Below are 20,815 nucleotides of genomic sequence, written 5' to 3'. Positions count from 1 at the left end.
TAGTTTCCAGTGTAAATGTCTTTTACATCCTTAGTTAAATTTATTCCTAGGTGTTTTATTCTTTTTGATTCAGTTGTAAATGGAATTATTTTCTTAATTTCTCTGATAGTTCATCATTAGTGTATAGAAATGAACAGTTTTTGTATATTGATTTTATATCCTACAACTTTACTGTACTTATTCTAACAGTTTAGTGATAAAGTTTTTAGGATTTATATATGTATATGTATATAGGTTTCCCAGGTGGCATTAATGGTAAACAAACCACCTGTCAATGCAGGAGACATAAGAGATATGGGTTTTATCCCTGGGTGGAGAAGATGCCTGGAGAAGGGCATGGCTACCCACTCCAGTATTCTTACTTGGAGAATCTTATGGACAGAGGAGGCTGGTGGGCTACATTGGAGAGGGTTGCAAAGAGTCGGACACGACTGAAATGATTTAGCACATATATGTGCTAAGCATATATGTTATATGTATATGATCATGTCATCTGCAGATCATGACAGTTTTAGTTTTTATTTCTTCCTTTGCAATTTGTACACCTTTTATTTTTCTTGCCTAAGTGCTCTGGCTAGAACTTCCAATACTAGAATAAAAGTGGTGAGAATAAGTATTCTTATCTTATTCCTGATCTTAGGGGAAAACTTTAGCTTTTTGTTATTAAGTATAATGTTAGCTCTGGGCTTGTCATACATAGCCTTTATTATATTGAGGTATGGTTTCCTCTAAATCCACTTTGTTGAGTTTTTTAATCATTAGATATTGAATTCTGACAATGCCTTTTCTGCATCTATCAATGATTATATGATTTTTATTCTTCATTGTGTTAATGTGGTATATCACATTGATTTTGTGAGTGTTGAACCATCCTTTAATTACTAGAATAAATCCCACTTGATAATGGTGTTGAATTTGGTTTGCTAATGTTTTGTTGAGAATGTGTATACTGATGTTCATCATGGGTATTAGCCTATAATTTTCTTTCCCTGTGGCATCCTTGTCTGATTTTGGTATCAGGGTGATGGAGACCTCATAGGATGAGTTTGGAGATGCTCCTTCCTCTGCAACTTTCAGGAATAGTTTCAGAAGGATAGACAATAACTCTTCACTTGTAATTTGATTACTATAAGTGCCATGTTTGACCCTAATTATAAAGGACACATTTCCTTGTTTTTGTGTGTGTGTATCTATTTTAGATTTTTGGTTTGCTGTTACCATGAGGTTTTTGTGTAGCAGTCTCTCTCTGAGAGAGAGAGATGATTGTATATGTGTGTGTGTATGTGTGTGTGTGTGTGTGTGTGTGTGTGTGTATATATATGGAAGAAGGCAATGGCACCCCACTCCAGTACTGTTGCCCGGAAAATCCCATGGATGGAGGACCCTGGTGGGCTGCAGTCCACAGGGTTTCTAAGAGTCGGACACAACTGAGTGACTTCACTTTCACTTTCCACTTTCATGCATTGGAGAAGGAAATGGCAACCCACTCCAGTGTTCTTGCCTGGAGAATCCCATGGATGGAGAAGCCTGGTGGGCTGCAGTCCATGGGGTCGCACAGAGTTGAACATGACTGAAGTGACTTAGCAGCAGCAACAGCATATATATATATATACATTTATATATACATATACATATACTGAATGTTTTAAGCTGCTGATCTTTTAATTTCAAATGAATTTAAAAGCCCTGCATTTTCACTCTACTCCCCTCATGATTACTGTTTCTGATGTCATATTTTATATCTGATTATTTAATGTATCCCTTAGTTGCTTGTGGATACAGATGATTTTACTGTTTTGTCTTTTAATTTTCCTACTGGTCTTGTGTATGGATGATTTCCTACCTTTACTGTATGTTTGCTTTACTGGTGAACTTTTTCATTTTGTAGTTTCTTGTTTCTAGTTGTGGCCTTTTCTTTTTTGCCTAGAGAAGTTCCTTGAACATTTGTTGTAAAGCTGGTTTGGTGGTGCCGAAGTCTTCTAGATTTTGATGCCTATATAGCTTTTAATCTCTTCATCAGGTCTGAATCAGAGCCTTGCTGGCAGAGTATTCTTGTAGGTTTTTCCCTTTCATCACTTTAAATAGGTGGTGCCACTCCCTTCTGGTCTGCAGAATTTCTGCTGAAAAATAAGCTGAGTTTTATGGGAGTTCCCTTGTATACTGTTGGCTGCTTTTCCCTTGCTGCTTTTAACTTCTCTTTTTCTCATTTTAATTACAATGTGTCTTGGTGTGTTCTTTTAGGATTAATCCTGAATGGGGCACTCTGCGCTTCCTGGATTCGGATGACTATTTCCTTTCCTGTGTCATGAAAGTTTTCAGCTGTTCTGTCTTCAGATGTGTTCTTGACAACTTTCTCCTTCTTGGACCCCTATAATGTGAATATTATTTTGCTTGATGTTACCCCAGGGGTCTCTTACACTGTTCCCATTTCTTTTCATTCTTTGTTTCTGATCCACAGCAATGATTTTCACTATTCTGCCTTCCAGCTTGCTGGTTTGTTCTTCTGTGGATTTTAGTCTCCTGGTGAATTTTTTATTTTAGTTATTGTATTGTTCATGTCTGTTTGGTTGTTCTTTATATTTTCTAACTCTTAAAAAAAACCCTATCTCCTGGGAATTCCGTGGTAATCCAGTGATTAGGATTCTGTGTTCTTGTTACTGAGAGCCTGGGTTTAATCCCTTGTTGGGGAACTAAAATCCCACAGTCCACATGGTGTAGCCAAACAAACAAAAAAACCCTAAAGAAAAAAAAAACCTTCTCTCTTCTTGCTCTGTACATCCATTCTTCTTCCAAGTCTTTGACCATCTTTATGATCATTAATCTGAACTCTTTCTTGGATAGGTTGCTTGTCTTTACTTAGTTTCTCTTCCAGAATTCCTTCATCTGAAACGTATTCCTATGCTGATTCACTTTGTCCAAGTTGCCATTGATATTTTTATGTATTTGGTAAGTTACTTATGTTTCTCTACTTTGGAGAAGTGGCCCTCTGTAGGAGACACCCTATGCACACTAGCAGTGCTCTCCTTTCTAGTCACCCAGGGTATATGCTCTGGGAATTCCCCATAGGAGAGCTGTGTGGGTCCTTCAGTTGTGGTGGGCTTATTATGTGAGTGATCTGATAGGCTTGGTTGGCCCCTCAGTTCAGTTCATTTCAGTTCAGTCGCTCAATCGTGTCTGACTCTTTGTGACCCATGAACTGCACATGCCAGGCCTCCCAGTCCATCACCAACTCCTGGAGTCCACCCAAACCCATCTCCATCAAGTCGGTGATGCCATCCAACCATCTCATCCTCTGTCACTCCTTACTCCTGCCTTCAATCTTTCCCAGCATCAGGGTCTTTTCAAATGAATCAGCTCTTCGCATCAGGTAGCCAAAGTATTAGAGTCTCAGCTTCAACATCAGTCCTTCCAATGAACACCCAGGACTTATCTCCTTTAGGATGGACTGGTTGGATCTCCTTGCAGTCCAAAGGACCTCCAGAGTCTTCTCCAACACCACAGTTCAAAAGCAACAATTCTTCAGTGCTCAGCTTTGGAGAAGGAAATGGCAACCCACTCCAGTATTCTTGCCTGGAGAATCCCATGGATGGAGGAGCTTGGTGGGCTACAGTCCACAGATCACAAAGAGTCGGACACAACTGAGCGACTTCACTTTCACTTAAATTTCACTTTCAGCTTTCTTTATAGTCCAACTCTCACATGCATACATGACCACTGGAAAAACCATAGCCTTGACTAGATGGACTTTTGTTGGCAAAGGAATGTCTCTGCTTTTTAATATGCTGTCTAGGTTGGTCATAACTTTCCTTCCAAAGAGTAAGTATCTTTTAATTTCATGGCTGCAGTCACCATCTGCAGTGATTTTGGAGCCCCCAAAAATAAATTCAGCCACTATTTCCACTGTTTCCCCATTTATTTGCCATGAACTGATGGGACCGGATGCCATGATCTTAGTTTTCTGAATGTTGAGCTTTAAGCCAACTTTTTCACTCTCCTCTTTCACTTTCATCAAGAGGCTCTTTAGTTCTTCTTCACTTTCTGCCATAAGGGTGATGTCATCTGCATATCTGAGGTTATTGATATTTCTTCCGGCAATCTTGATTCCAGCTGTGCTTCCTCCAGCCCAGCGTTTCTCATGATGTCCTCTGCATATAAGTTAAATAAGCAGGGTGACAATATACAGCCTTGACGTACTCCTTTTCCTATTTGGAACCAGTCTGTTGTTCTATGTCCAGTTCGAACTGTTGCTTCCTGACCTGCATACAGATTTCTCAGGTTGGCCCCTAGTCCAGTTGATTGCCAGGACCTTCCCTGAAGAGGTGCACTGGCTCTGTTTAGTGGGGTCTGGTCATGAGGTGCCTGGTTGGAGAGCTCTGGGGACCATAGTGCTAGCTAACTGGCATGCAGAGTCAGGGTCCCAAAGAATCTGGGGGTGTTGCCCACTCCCCCTGGCAGGTGAAGCCAGATCCTGGGATTAATGCCAGACTACTGTAATCAAGATGGCAGAGTAGAAGGACATATGCCCATTTTCTCCTTCAAGAACTCCAAAATTACAACTCACTGCTGAACAACCATCGACAGAAGATGGTTGGATGCCACCAAAAAAGGATACCCCACATCCAAGGGCAAAGGAGAAGCCCCAGAAAGATGGTAGGAGGGGCAAAATTGTGTTTACACTCAAACTCCATACCCATCAGAGATGCTTGGAGGGCTCAAACAAAACCTTGTGTGCACAAGGACACAGAGACCCCACAGAAACTGAGCCAGACCTGCCTTTGAGTGTCTCCTGTGAAGGTACAGGTCAGCAGGGACCTGCCACAGGGGCTCTTGGTGCAGCAGACCTGGGTGTGGCATAAGCCTTCTTGGAGGAGGTCACCATTAATGCCACCATGCTGCTAAGTCGCTTCAGTCGTGTCCGACTCTGTGCGACCCCATAGACGGCAGCCCACCAGGCTCCCCCGTCCCTGGGATTCTCCAGGCAAGAACACTGGAGTGGGTTGCCATTTCCTTCTCCAATACATGAAAGTGAAAAGTGAAAGTCAAGTCACTCAGTCGTGTCCAACTCTTAGTGACCCCATGGACTGCCATAGAGCTGCTAGAACTCACACAGGACTGGGAAAACAGACTCTTGGAGGGCACAAACAGAACCTTATGTGCACCACAACCCAAGAGGAAGGAGCAGTGACCCCACAAGAGACTGACCCAGACGTGCCTGTGAGTGTCCAGAAGTCTATGGCTAAGGCATGGGCAGCCTGCTGCAGGGTCGGGGGCACTGAGGGCGGCAGTGCATGCAGGGGACCTTTGGAAGGAGGTCGCCATTATCTTCATCACCTTCACCATAATTTGGTCTCAGGGCAAGCAACAGGTAGGGAACACAACCCTTCCCATTAATAGAAAATTGGATTAAAGATTTACTGAGCATGGCCCCATCAGAACAAGACCCAGTTTCTCCAACAGTCAGTCTCTCCCATCAGGAAGCTTCCATAAGCTTCTTATCTTTATCCGTCAAAGTGCAGACAGAATGAAAACCACAATCACAGAAAACTAATCAAACTGATCACATGGAACACAGCCTTGTCTAGCTCAATGAAACTATGAGCCATGACGTATTGGGCCACCCAAGACAGACAGGTCATGGTGGAGATTTCTGACAAAACATGATCCGCTGAAGAAGAGAATGGCAAACTGCTTCAGCATTCTTGCCTTGAGAACCCCATGAACAGTATGAAAAGGCCAAAAGATAGAACACTGAAAGATGAACTCCCCAGGTTGGTACATGTCCAATATGCTACTGGAGAAGAGTGGAGAAATAACTCCAGAAAGAATGAAGAGATGGAGCCAAAGCAAAAACAAAACCCATTTGTGGATGTGACTGGTGATGGAAGTAAAGTTCAGTGCTGTAAAGAGCAATATTACATAGGAACCTGGAATGTTAGGTCCATGAATCAAGATAAACTGTAAGTGATCAAACAGGAGATGGCAAGAGTGAACATCAACATTTTAGGAATCAGTGAACTAAAATGGACTTCAATGGGTGAATTTAACTCAGATGACCATTATATCTACTATTGTGGGCAAAAATCCCTTAGAAGAAATGGAGTAGCCATCATAGTCAACAAAAGAGCCCAAAATGCAGTACTTGGACACAGTCTGAAAAATGACAGAATGATCTCTGTTTGTTTCCAAGGCAAACCATTCATTATCACAGTAATCCAAGTCTATGCCCCAACCAGTAATGCTGAAGAAGCTGAAGTTGAACAGTTCTATGAAGACCTAAAAGATCTTCTAGAAGTAACACCCAAAAAAGATGTCCTTTTCATTATAGGGGACTGGAATGCAAAAGTAGGAAGTCAAGAGATACCTGGAGTAACAGGCAAATTTGGCCTTGGAGCACAAAAGGAACCCAGGCAAAGGCTAACAGAGTTTTGCCAAGAGAACGCACTGGTCATAGCAAATGCCCTCTTCCAACATCACAAGAGACAACTCTATACAAGGACATCACCAGATGGTCAGTACCGACATCAGGTTGATTATATTCTTTGCAGCCAAACATGGAGAAGCTCTATGCAGTCAGTTGTATAGACAGGGAGCTGACTGTGGTTCAGATCATGAACTCCTTATGGCCAAATTCAGACTTAAATTGAAGAAAGTTGGGGAAAGCCACTAGACCACTCAGTTCAGTTCGGTTCAGTCGCTCAGTCGTGTCCAACTCTTTGCGACCCCATGAATCACAGCATGCCAGGCCTCCCTGTCCATCACCAACTCCTGGAGTTCACTCAAACTCATTTCCATCAAGTTGGTGATGCCATCCAGCCATCTCATCCTCTGTCATCCCTTTTTCCTCCTACACCCAATCCTTCCCAGTATCAGGGTCTATTCCAATCAGTCAACTCTTTGCATCAGGTGGCCAAAGTATTGGAGTTTCAGCTTCAGCATCAGGCCTTCCAAAGAACACCCAGCACTGATCTCCTTTAGAATGGACCTATTGGATCTCCTTGCAGTCCAAGGGACTCTCAAGAGTCTTCTCCAACACCACAATTCAAAAGCATCAATTCTTCAGCACTCAGCTTTCTTCACAGTCCAACTCGCACATCCATACATGACCACTGGAAAAACCATAGCCTTGACTAGACGGACTTTTGTTGGCAAAGTAATGTCTCTGCTTTTGAATATGCTATCTAGTTTGGTCATAACTTTCCTTTCAAGGAGTAAGTGTCTTTTAATTTAATGGCTGCAATCACCATCTACAGTGATTTTTGGAGCCCAGAAAAATAGTCTGCCACTGTTTGCACTGTTTCCCCATCTATTTCCCATGAAGTGATGGGAACAGATGCCATGATGTTAGTTTTCTGAATGTTGAGCTTTAAGCCAACTTTTTCATTCTCCTCTTTCACTTTCATCAAGAGGCTTTTTAGTTCCCCTTCACTTTCTGCCATAAGGGTGGTGTCATCTGCATATCTGAGGTTATTGATATTTCTCCAGGAAGTCTTGATTACAGCTTCTGCTTCATCCAGCCCAGTGTTTCTCATGATGTACTCTGCATATAAGTTAAATAAGCAGGGTGACAATATACAGCCTTGACTACTGTACTCCTTTTCCTATTTGGAACCAGTCTGTTGTTCCATGTCCAGTTCTAGCTGTTGCTTCCTGACCTGCATATAGGTTTCTCAAGAGGCAGGTTAGGTGGTCTGGTATGCCCCAACCAGTAATGCTAAAAAAACTGAAGTTGAATGGTTCTATGAAGACTTACAAGATCTTTTAGAACTAACACCCAAAAAAGATGTTCTTTTCATTATAGGGGACTGGAATGCAAAAGTAGGAAGTCAAGAAACACCTGGGGTAACAGGCAAATTTGGCCTTGAAATATGGAATGAAGCAGGGCAAAGGCTAATAGAGTTTTGCCAAGAGAATGCACTGGTCATAGCAAACACCCTCTTCAAACAACACAAGAGAAGACTCTATACATGGACATCACCAGATGGTCAACACCTAAATCAGATTGATTATATTCTTTGCAGCCAAAGATGGAGAAGCTCTATACAGTCAGCAAAAACAAGACCAGGAGCTGACTGTGGCTCAGATCATGAACTCCTTATTGCCAAATTCAGACTTAAATTGAAGAAAGTAGGGAAAACCACTAGACCATTCAGATAAGACCTAAATCAAATCCCTTAAGATATACAGTAGAAGTGACAAATAGATTGAAAGGATTAGATCTGATAGAGTGCCTGAAGAAATATGGATGGAGGTTTGTGACATTGTACAGGAGGCAGTGATCAAGACCATCCCCAAGAAAAAGAAATGCAAAAAGGCAAAATGGTTGTCTAAGGAGGCTTTAGAAATAGCTGAGAAAAGAAGTGAAAGGCACAGGAGGAAAGGAAAGATATACCCATTTGAATGCAGAGTTCCAAAGAATAGCAAGGAAAGATAAGAAAGCCTTCCTCAGTGATCAATGCAAAGAAATAGAGGAAAACAACAGAATGGGAAAGACTAGAGACCTCTTTAAGAAAATGAGAGATACAAAGGGAATATTTCCTGCAAACATGGGCACAATAAAGGACAGAAATGGTGTGGACCTAACAAAAGCAGATGATATTAAGAAGAGGTGGCAAGAATAACCAAAAGAACTATACAAAAAAGATCTTCATGACCCAGATGACCATGATGGTGTGATCACTCACCTAGAACCAGGTGTCCTGGAATGTGAAGTCAAGTGGGCCTTAGGGAGCATCACTTTGAACAAAGCTAGTGGAGGTGATGGAATTCAGTTGAGCTATTTCAGATCCTAAAATGATGCTGTGAAAGTGCTGGACTCAATAAGCCAGCAAATTTGGAAAACTCAGCAGTGGCCACAGGACTGGAAAAGGTCAGTTTTCATTCCAATCCCAAAGAAAGGCAATGCCAAAGAATGCTCAAAGTACTGTACAATTGTACTCATCTCGCATGCTAGCATAGTAATGCTCAAAATTCTCCAAGACAGGCTTCAACAGTAAGTGAACTGAGAACTTCCAGATGTTCAAGCTGGATTTAGAAAAGGCAGAGGAACCAGAGATCAAATTGCCAATATCCCTTGGATCATAGAAAAAGCAAGAGAGTTCCAGAAAAACATCTACTTCTGCTTTACTGACTGTGCCTAAGCCTTTGACTGTGTGGATCACAACAGACTGTGGAAAATTCTTAAAGAGATGGGAATACCAGAACACCTACATACCTCCTGAGAAATCTGTATGCAGGTCAAGAAACAACAGTTAGAACTGGACATGGAACAACAGACTGATTCCAAATCAGGAAAGGAGTACGTCAAGGCTGTATATTGTCACCCTGCTTATTTAACTTCTATGCAGAGTACATCATGAGAAACGCTGGGCTGGAAGAAGCACAAGTTGGAATCAAGATTGCTGAGAGAAATATCAACAACCTCAGATATGCAGATGACACCACCCTTATGGCAGAAAATGAAGAGGAACTAAAGAGCCTCTTGATGAAAGTGAAAGAGGAGAGTGAAAAAGTTGGCTTAAAGCTCAACATTCAGAAAACGAAGATCATGGCATCTGGTCCCATCACTTCATGGCAAATAGATGGGGAAACAGTGGAAACAGTGGCTGACTTTATTTTTCTGGGCTCCAAGATTGCTGCAGATAGTGATTGCAGCCATGAAATGAAAAGACGCTTACTCCTTGGAAGGAAAGTTATGACCAACCTAGACAGCATATTGAAAAGCAGAGACATTACTTTGCCAACAAAGGTCTGTCTAGTCAAGGCTATGGTTTTTCCAGTAGTCATGTATGGATGTGTGAGTTGGACTGTGAAGAAGGCTGAGCACCGAAGAATTAATGCTTTTGAACAGTGGTGTTGGAGAAGACTCTTAAGAGTCCCTTGGACTGCAAGGAGATCCAACCAGTCCATCCTAAAGGAGATCAGTCCTGGTTGTTCATTGAAAGGCCTGATGCTGAAGCTGAAACTCCAATACTTTGGCCACCTGATGTGAAGAGCTGATTCATTTTAAAAGACCGTGATGCTGGAAAAGATTGAGGGCAGGAGGAGAAGGAGACAACAGAGGATAAGATGGTTGGATGGCATCACCGACTCGATTAACATGGGTTTGGGTAGACTCCTCGAGTTGGTGATGGACAGGGAGGCCTGGCGTGCTCCTGTTCATGGGGTTGCAAAGAGTCGGACATGACTGAGCGACTGAACTGATACGGCTGGTCTAGCGTTATGAACTTTAAAATTTTTTCTGTCTGGAAAAGTTTATTTCTCCTTCGATTCTGAATGATAATCTAGTTGGGTGGAGTATTCTTGATTGAAAAATTTTTTCTTTTTAGCATTTTGAATATATTGTGCCACTTCTTCTGGCCTACACAGTGTCTACTGAGAAGTCTAATAGTCTTATAGGGGTTCCCTTGAGTGTAAAAGGTTTTCTTATTTCTGCATTTAAGATTGTCTCCTAAAAAAAAAAAAAAAAAAAAATTATAAAAAAAACAAAAGATTGTCTCCTTGTCTTTAACTTTTGACATTGTGGTTATATATCTTAGTGTAGGTCTCTTTGGGTTCATCTTATTTGCACCTTTATGGGCTTCTTGAATCTGGATGTCTGTTCCCTTCCTCCAGCGTAGTGAAGTTTTGGAAAGTCATTATTTATTTAAGTAAGTTTTTCTGCCTCCTTTTGTCTTCTGGTATTTCTATTATGTGAATGTTGGTCTGCTTGATGTCATCCCACAAGTATATTAAACTACCTTCATTAAAAATTTTTTTTTCTGCTGTGATTGGATGAGTTCTACTGACCTGTCAATCTCTTACTTTGCCTCATCTAGTTGACTGTTGAGTGCCTCTATTGTATTTTTCAGTCCAGTTATTTATTCCAGCTCATCAACTTCTGTTTGGTACTTTCTTATGTTCTTCCATTTCTTTGCTGTAGTTCTCACTGTGTTCAGACGTTCTTCTTCTACATTCTGTGAGCATCTTTATGAACAATTTAAAAAACTATCAGGTAAATCACATGTCCATTTCATTAAGGATTTTCCCCCTTAAGATTATATCTTGTTCTTTCATTTGAAACAGGTTCCTCTATTTCTTCATTTTTCTTGATTCTGTGTTGGCTGTTTTATCTTATATGTAAAAACCAACTCTTTTTTTAAATTTAATTGAAGTATAGTTGATTTATAATGTATTTATGCTGTACAATCAAGTGATTCAGTTACATATATATAGACATATATATATATATATACACATGTATATTCTTTTTTATATTCTTTTCCATTATGGCTTATCACAGGACATTGAATAGAATTCTCTGTGTCATATAGTAGATCTTGTTTATCCATTTTTTTAAATAACAGTTTGTATAAAATAGCCAGGCTTTGCTGGTGGCTCAGTGGTAAAGAATCTGCCTGCAATGGAGGAGACACAGGTTTGATCTCTGGGTTAGGAAGATCCCCTGGGAGAGGGCATGGAAACCCACTCCAGTACTATTACCTGAAGAATCCCATGGACAGAGGAGCCTGGCAGGCTGCAGTCCATGGCATAGCAGGAGTCGAACAAGACTGAAGCCACCTAGCACACACACATAAAACAGCCACCTCTTCAGTGTGGAACATGAACCTTCTTGCTCAACACTGCTCTAGCTCTTGCTTGTCTCTCGAACTTCTGTGATTGCCCACACAACCTATTTTAGACTCCCAGGCATTGATGGTGTGCCAAGACCTGTCAGTGTCCAAAAGGGGATGTTCTTAGTCACTGCCTAGTTTCAAGCTAATTGGAAACCAGACTCTCAGGTAGCAACTTTTAAAGTATGCAAATATATCTACTCCTGTGGGAACACAAGTGTTAAGTCCTGCTGGCCACCAGAGCCAAGTAATAAAGAGGTGATCCTGGTGGCAGCTACAAAAATTGGGGCACAAAAGTGTGTGCACTCTCCTTTCTGGGAGCTGCTGGTGAGTTGGAGAGTGGCTTAGGAGGAGAACGCAAAGATGTCAGTTTCCAGCCTCCATCTCTGGAGAGTACTCTGGTAGGTCCTTAGAAGTATGTTTAATTAGATGCTTGCCCCTTGGACCAAGGCTTTAATATGACCAAATGAACTCCTTTCATGTAGAATCTAGACTCCTCACAATTGGCTGCCTCTCTGCTGGTCCCTGGGGTGGGTGAGGCTGAATGCACTAACCCTTTAAGAGTTGTTTCCCAGTCCTTTGTAGCCTGGCCGGTTTCATGGTTGCAGCCCCACTGGTATTAAAAACTTAATGTTTAGGGGGGAGCTTGTGTGTCTCAGATGTAGGTTTTAAAATTTGGGTGCCCAATGTGGGGTTGAAACTCTTTGCTCTTCTGAGAGAAGCTCTACTTTTCGAGTCCCCTCCTGAATTGTGTGTTACAAAGCCAGGGTTGTTTTTAAGCCTGTCCTACCCACTTCAGTGGGGCTTCCCTGGTGGCTCAGTGATAAAGAATCTGCCTACCGATGCAGGAGATACAGGTTTGATCCCTGGGTGGGGAAGATCCCCTGCAGAAGGAAATGGCCACTCCCTCCAATGTTCTTGCCTGGAGAATCCCATGGACAGAGGAGCCTGGCAGGCTACAGTGCATGGGGTTGCAAAGAGTTGGACACGACTTAGCGAATGAACAACAACCTACTTCAGTGTGGGTTTTTTTCCCCTCATTTCCTCATCTGTAGGAATTGCTTGCTAGTTCTTGCCCTGGCCCACCCCAGAAGAAGTTGTTTATATGTAGCTATACATTTAGTGTGTCTGAGGGAGGAGCTGAGTGTAGGATCTTCCCATGTCAAATTTGCCCTAGAATTTTCAAACACTAGTCTTTGAGATCTTTCCAGAGCTCCAACTACAATTACTACCCTTTAAAAAAACATCCTGTAACTCTAATCATGTTATACCTTGTTTATAGTAATTAAAGAATCTGCCTGCAATGCGGGAGACCTGGGTTCAATCCCTGGGTTGGGAAGATTTGCTGGAGAAGGGAAAGTACTCACTCCAGTATTCTGGCAACATAGTAATTAGGGTAAAAAGTTTATGGAATTGGGCATGTTTTCTTGCTTAAAAAATGTCACTTAAAATGTTGGTTGGTGATCAAAATAAAATAAAATATAAATTTTGATTCTTATTAAAATCTGGGAATGTAAGAATTCAAAAAGTGTTGACTTTATTTTGTTTGTGGAATAAACTTTATTTTAAATAAACAAAAAAAAGTTTATTTTCCATACTGGATTACAGTGGTAAAGATGGTGTTATGTTCATTTTTGTGGCCTCTTTAAGGACTAATGGAATGTTTGGAATTTGTTGGGTTCTTGAAGTTTCTTGAAATACATATAAAATATAGAAAGGAAGGAAAGGAAGGAAGAAAATAAATGTATGTAAAATATTCAAAGAAAGGAAGAAAATAAACATATTTGTGCACATACACACATTGTTATCTTCTTTATTCTTAAGGCATGTATTTATATTTAGAGAAATATATTTGCATTGATAGTTTGATGCATTGAACCAGGAACTTCTGATGTTAGATAAGATGGTAAGCTAAGAATGGCTGCTGGCTCTTTCTCATGCACAACAATTCCGGAGATGCCAGAAAGGAGATATCCAGAATGTGGAATATAAGAGAAGAATTTGAACCTGATTAAGAACATCAACCAACAATCTATGGCAAACATCACATTTAACAGAACTTAAATGTGATATTATCTAGGCCTGTGTTTGTTATATGTACATGAAACCCTGACAACAGTGGTATAAACATACAAATGTTGGCTTTTTCCTAATAATAAAAAGGAAGTCCAGAGGTGAGCAGCACAGCCCTGTACACGGCCTAAAAGCTTCAGTGTTCTAGGCCCCTCTAAGTCCCCTCCATCCCTCACATTCAGCTTTTGTTCTCATGCTAAGGTGGTTTCTACCTCTGGCTCTAGGCAAGAAGAAGACAGAGAAAAGGGTAGAGAGATGTGGACCAAGCCAGTTGGGCTTTCTGCAAGCTCACCTGGGCATGTCCTCCTAACATCCCATTGTCTTGGACTGCATTACACAACCACCTTTAGTTACAAAAGCAGTTGCATTTTGCCTCTATAAACAAAATTGATTTCTGGTAGAAAGCAAAAAAAAACATAGAGACTTGAAATTGGGTTGACAACTGGTGGTGTCTGCTTGAGTCTTCACTTTAAGTAGAGAAAAACACGGTGATCCCCGCTATGACCACTACTTTCGAGTTAATACTTGATTCTCGGCCATTGCAAAAAGAACAAAAATAAATGTGATATGTAACTGTCAGAGTTCTGTCACATACTTCAGAAAGTGTATCTAGCTGGTTTTAAAAGAAAATAACTTATTAAGCAATGTTAAGTAGCTTGTGCTTAGTCACTCAGTCGTGTCTGACTCTTTGTGACCCCATGAACAGTAGCCCACCAGGCTCCTCTGTCCATGGCATTTTTCAGGCAAGAATACTGGAGTGGGAAATTGCCATTTCCTTCTCCACGGGATCTTCCTGACCCAGGAATTGAACAAGGGTCTCCTGCATTGCAGGCAATTCCTTACTGCTGAGCCACCAGGGAAGCCCATATAATACAAAAAAATTAATCTAAAAAAAAGAAAATAATTATGGAAAAATTGTATGGCTTGATTAGTGAATATTTAGAACACCTAAATAAATGAAGCAACATACCATGCTAATAATGAGATAATTTAACTTTTTTTTTTAGATCAACAGCTTTATTGAAAAATGAGAGAAGGGGAGGTGGGAGGGAAGCTCAAGAGGGCAGGGGGATATAGTTATACATATAGCAAATTCACTTCTTTGTATAGCAGAAACTACCACGACACTGTAAAGCGATTATACTCCAATAAAAAAAAATAACAAGAGCAGATCCCCTTCCTTCCCACAGTTCTGGTGCTGTAGGACTCAAACTCTGAGCATCCAGGTGTCCTGTGGGTAGAAGACAGGTCAGGGGTCAGATACCAGAATTTAGAACACGCCAGCAGCTGCAGGCAGCCCAGAGCAGAGGTACATGTCAGAGCCTGGGTTTTACCCCCCAACAAGGAGGAGCGAACAGTGAGCTGAGGCCCTGGTGGTTCTGGGCAAGGAATCTCACCTGTGACCAAAGTCACAGGTAATTTTCAACCAATGCCAATGAGATGATTTAACACTTTAAAGATTTAATTCTTCCAAAATTAATCTCTAAGTGCAGTGTGATTTGAAAAACAATTCCAGAAGGATTTTTTGGAGGTAAATCAATAAAATAATTCTGGAATATATTCGGTGAGTTATAAAAAGACAATTTTGGAAAATAAGCCAAAGCAATTGAAACAGTGTCTTAGGATCAACTCTTTAAGCCAAGAGGGCAGGGTAGAAAATCAAGAAACAGATCTGTATATAAACAAGAATTTCTTATATGATAGAGAAATAAAATCAGAAGAAACGATGGAGTATAAGTATTAATAAATGGCACTGAGAAATTTTCTCACTGCAAGGAGAGAAATACAATCAGATCCCCATATTATATAAAAGTAAACTCCAAATGTATTAAAAAAATCTAAAGATAAAATATAAAATGAAAAAAGAAACTGTAAGAGTATCTGGAAAGGATTTTTTGAATAAGAGTTGCAGGTCAGGCCCTCTGGGAAACAGACTCTAAAATAAGAGATTTGTGTGGGGGCTGTTTATTGGGGTGTTCCCTCCGGCTCAACATGGATAAAGGCAGTCTTGGCCTGATCCTGTGAGGAACTCTGGAGCTGAGGGAGCCCTTCTGATTTGAACTCAAGCTTTACTCTTTGCATAGGCCAGTTGTTGGTTGCAGGTTGTCCCCAAGAAGTGGGCATGGCCCTGGGTGAGGCAGCAAGTCAAGGGCAACACCCAAGTTTCCCACCTCTTCCCCTTGGCTATTGAATATAATGTTGCTCAGAATGTTGGTGTGCAAATATCTCTTCCAGATCCTGCTTTTAATTCTTTTGGATATATACTCAGTAGTGGAATTGCTGGAGCATATGGTAATTCTCCCTGATGCTGGGAAAGATTGAAGGCAAAAGGAGAAGAGGGTAGGAGGGGATGAGATGGTTAGATAGCGTCACTGACCCAGTGGACATGAGTTTGAGCAAACTCTGGGAGATGGTGAAGGACAGGGAAGCCTGGCGTGCTGCGGTCCACTGGCTCGCAAAGAGCTGGACACGACGTAGTGACTGAACAGCACAACAACGTGGTCATTCTAGTTTCACGTTTTTTGTGGCACTTACTGTTTTCCACAGTGGCTGTGCCATTTCATATCCCTACTGACACTGCACAAGGCCTCCTATTTCTCTACATTCTCCCCAACACTTGTTATTTTCTGTTTTTTGCTTTTTATTGGCAGCCGTCCTAATGGGTATGAGGTGATATCCTAACTTTGATTTGCATTTTTAAACAAGTTTTATTTTTTTATTTTTAAACTTTACAAAATTGTATTAGTTTTGCCAAATTGGCCATACCCTGCCACATGTGAGATCTTAGTACCCTGACCAGGGATAGAACCCACAACCCCTGCACTGGAACCACTAAACCACAGTAGAAGTTCCTTGATTTGCATTTTTAAATCTAGCTTGTTTTTTAAAAGTCAAAGTTTTGTCTTATAATTATAAAAATAGTGCATATTCATTATGGAAAATTTGGAAAACATAGAAAATCACAGTGGAAAAAAAAAAAACTCCCTCAGAATCCTGTTACTTTAACATAATCAGTGATAATACTTTGGTCTGTACCTTTCCAGTCTTTTTTTTTCTGTCCGTATTTCCAGATGACTGGTGCTAAGTCATAATACCCCTTTGAGCAATTTAGAAAAAGACATCCTGTTCTCTAGGTGAATGCAACCCTGCACCAGGTGTATGGCTTTTGACAAGCAGAGAACAGCTAGATTTCAGATCTCACTTGCCCCTAGGGGAGGTAAATTATGCAGTGAAGAACTCCTGTAACCATATGTTGTAGTTCTGAATGTATCAAGAGATTTTTATATATATATATATATATATTTTATAAATCTGAGATCATACTATTTGATAAACTATGTTTGGATAGGATAGAATTTTAGTTCATTCCTATTTATCAGTTAAATTATTTCCAAAGTTTTGATATTATAAAATCTTGCTAGTATGACAATACTTTTTTTTCCCTTCAAGAAAACTGTGTTTGTATTCTTACCAACAATGTACAAACTTGTTGACCACTCTGCAACACTGTATATTAGTAAAGTTTAAATCTTTTGGAGACTATAAATTATGTGTTCACCTTATTAATATTGAAGTTTGGTATATGTGGCCTTTTTCCTGTTACTTGCTGTACATTTGATATGACAATACCTGCACATGAATCTTTGTGTTTAGAAGTATGTCTTTATGATAAAGTCCCTAGAAATTGCCTTGAAGACTAAATTAATGAGTGCTTATTATTATGTGCCTTAGACTTTACTTAGGAAAATATAAAGAGATAGAGATGTACAATTCTCATTCCAAACCAATTATCTAGGTACTGTGATTGTTATTTTTAGAGAGAAAGTTGAGGCACAACAAGAAATGAATGAGTACTTATTAAAGTTATCTGATGCAGGTCACAAAGCTGGGAAGCAGTTGAGCTGGGTTTTGAAGACATGACTGTCAGCTGCATCTGCTCTAGAGCCCCTAACATGCTAAAGTGATTCACTTTAAAAGAAAAGACAGATGGTTTTGAGAAGAGTTTTAATAATTAATAAGCCTCATATCATCAGTGGAGTAGACCCTGACCACTTGACAAATTTCCTTAGGAGAAAAGATCATTTAAAAGCAAAGTGTTTTTATTAAGATATTTGGTAGAAAAAAGAATTTGATGGGATGATTAATATTCTAATAGGATATACATTGTTCACTTTTGAGTTCTTTTTAAGGAAAACAACTTTAGAAACTAATTTAAATTTAGATTTAATTTGACTGCAAATGATAATGTCTTCATCCTTTTTTTAGTTTCCAAGGTTTCTGGGTTGATGAAGGGATCATTTTGATGTCCTCATCTCAGAGTGCTCACTTCCCTATGCTACACCTAAACTTCTGTTTTTTGTTAAAGGTGATATGCTTTGCCCATTTCCTCAACGAGATGTGACGATATGGACTACAGTCTCATGAGCTGTCTGAAAGAACAGTATGTGAAAGGATACTACTCTTCTTTTTTTCATATGATCATGGATTTTTGGTATTTTAAATATTTAATGATTTGAGAAATGTATAATACAATATAAGACATAATTACATTTTTAAGTGGGACTAAAGGAGGTGCAGAGAAGGCAATGGCACCCCACTCCAGTACTCTTGCCTGGAAAATCCCGTGGATGGAGGAGCCTGGAAGGCTGTAGTCCATGGGGTCGCTGAGGGTCGGACACGACTAAGTGACTTCCCTTTCACGTTTTACTTTCATGCATTGGAGAAGGAAATGGCAACCCACTCCAGTATTCTTGCCTGGAAAATCCCAGGGACGGGGGAGCCTGGTGGGCTGCCGTCGATGGGGTCACACAGAGTCTGACACGACTGAAGTGACTTAGCAGCAGTAAAGGAGGTGCCCCTTGAGAAACCTGTATGCAGGTCAGGAAGCAACAGTTAGAACTGGACATGGAACAACAGACTGGTTCCAAATAGGAATAGGAGTTCATCAAGGCTGTATATTGGCACCCTGCTTATTTAACTTATATGCAGAGGACATCATGAGAAATGCTGGGCTGGAGGAAGCACAAGCTGGAATCAAGATTGCTGGGAGAAATACCAATAACCTCAGATATGCAGATGACACCACCTTTATGGCAGAAAGTGAAGAAGGACTAAAGAGCCTCTTGATGAAAGTGAAAGAGGAGAATGATAAGTTTGGCTTCAAGCTCAACATTCAGAAAACGAAGATCACGGCATCTGGTCCCATCACTTCATGGGAAATAGATGGGGAAACAGTGGAAACAGTGTCAGACTTTATTTTTTGGGGCTCCAAAATCACTACAGATGGTGATTGCATCCATGAAATTAAAAGACGCTTACTCCTTGGAAGGAAAGTTATGACCAACCTAGACAGCATATAAAAAGCAGAGACATTACTTTGCCAACAAAGGTCCATCTAGTCAAGGCTATGGTTTTTCCAGTGGTCATGTATGGATGTGAGAGTTGGACTGTGAAGAAAGCTGAGTGCTGAAGAATTCATGCTTTTGAACTGTGGTGTTGGAGAAGACTTTTGAGAGTCCCTTGGACAGCAAGGAGATCCAACCAGTCCATCCTAAAGGAGATCAGTCCTGGGTGTTCACTGGAAGGCCTGATGCTGAAGCTGAAACTCCAATACTTTGGCCACCTGATGCAAAGAGTTGACTCATTGGAAAAGACCCTGATGCTGGGAGGGATTGGGGGCAGGAGGAGAAGGGGACGACAGAGGATGAGATGGCTGGATGGCATCACCGACTCGATGAACATGAGTTTGGGTAAACTCCGGGAGTTGGTGATGGACAGGGAGGCCTGGCGTGCCGTGATTCATGGGGTCGCAAAGAGTCGGGCACGACTGAGTGACTCAACTGAACTGAACTGAACTGAAAGAAGATAAGAAAAAGAAGGAAATCTTGTCTAGCTCCTGTACTTAAGAAATCTAATTTTAGTTCTTTAACATATATAACACACCTAGAGAGTATAAAAATAAATAAAATGAGAGAAATTAATGAAAAGTACAAGTTAAAAATGGTTCCTATTATGTTACTAACATATGCATTCAAATCAATGTACTTATTTCTAACTTGTTAATTACTGTAACTTGTACAGTAGTAGGGTTCAAATCAATGGCTGTTTACTGGATGCATGTTGTTAAAAATGCATCTCTAAACCAGAACTCATATGTTGCCAGTGGGAGTATAAATTGGTATAGCTACTTTGGAAAACTGTTTGACAGTTTTAGCTAAATGTAGTTGATATATACAGCCTGTGTGTGGTGTGCATATGCACTCTCAGTCGTGCCCGACTCTGTGACTCCATGGACTATAGCTTGCCAGGCGCCTCTGTCTATGCAATTTTCCAGGCAAGAATCCTGGAGCAGGTTGCCACTTCCTTTTGCAGTGATCTTCCTGACCCAGGGATCGAACCTACGTATCTTGCATCTCCTGTATTGACAGGTGGGTTCTTTTCCATCTGAGTCACTGGGGAAGCCCCTGTATACAGTCTTAGTTCAGTTCAGTCGCTCAGTCATGTCCGACTCTTTGCGACCCCACGGACTGCAGCACGCCAGGCTTCCCTGTCCATCACCAATTCCCGGAGCCTACTCAACTCATGTCCATCACGTTGGTGATGCCATCCAACCATCTTATCCTCTGTCGTCCCCTTCTCCTCCTGCCTTGGGTCTTTTCCAGTGAGTTGGTTCTTTGTATCAAGTGGCCAAAGTATTGGAGTTTCAGCATCAGTCGTTCCAATGAATATTTAGGACTGATTTCCTTTAGGATGGACTGGTTGGATCTCCTTGCAGTCCAAGGGACTCTCAAGAGTCTTCTCCAACACCGCAGTTCAAAAGCATCAGTTCTTTGGCACTCAGCTTTCTTTATAGTCCAACTCTCACATCTATCATCTAGGAATTTCACTTCTAAGAGAACGGGATACCTGATTATGCCAGAAAACTTAGAGAAAAGCACAAAAAAGAGAATAAAAATAAACTGTTATCCTAGTATGGAGATAGCAATTGGTACAGATAACATTTTAAAGGAGAACCATATTTTACATACCATTTTGTAGCAGGCTTATTTTATACAATAATGGATTGTGAATGTATTTTCATTTACTAGATATTTAACAATGTTTTAAAAAGTCTGCCTATAATATTATAACAT

The 20,815-nt window shown here is 40.7% G+C and overlaps 1 non-coding gene across 1 annotated transcript; it reads right to left on the bottom strand.

Moving 5' to 3' along the window:
• Positions 1 to 14,993: 14,993 nt before the first annotated feature.
• Positions 14,994 to 15,113, bottom strand: LOC129630447 (small nucleolar RNA ACA64). The gene has a single exon (XR_008703713.1). It is a non-coding gene; the product is annotated as a small nucleolar RNA ACA64 (small nucleolar RNA).
• Positions 15,114 to 20,815: the final 5,702 nt, after the last annotated feature.

Source organism: Bubalus kerabau, chromosome 16 (genome assembly GCF_029407905.1).
Source record: "Bubalus kerabau isolate K-KA32 ecotype Philippines breed swamp buffalo chromosome 16, PCC_UOA_SB_1v2, whole genome shotgun sequence".
Lineage (NCBI taxonomy): Eukaryota > Metazoa > Chordata > Mammalia > Artiodactyla > Bovidae > Bubalus > Bubalus kerabau.
The sequence above is the reverse complement of the archived record's forward strand: the minus strand, read 5'-3'. Positions and strand labels throughout refer to the sequence as shown.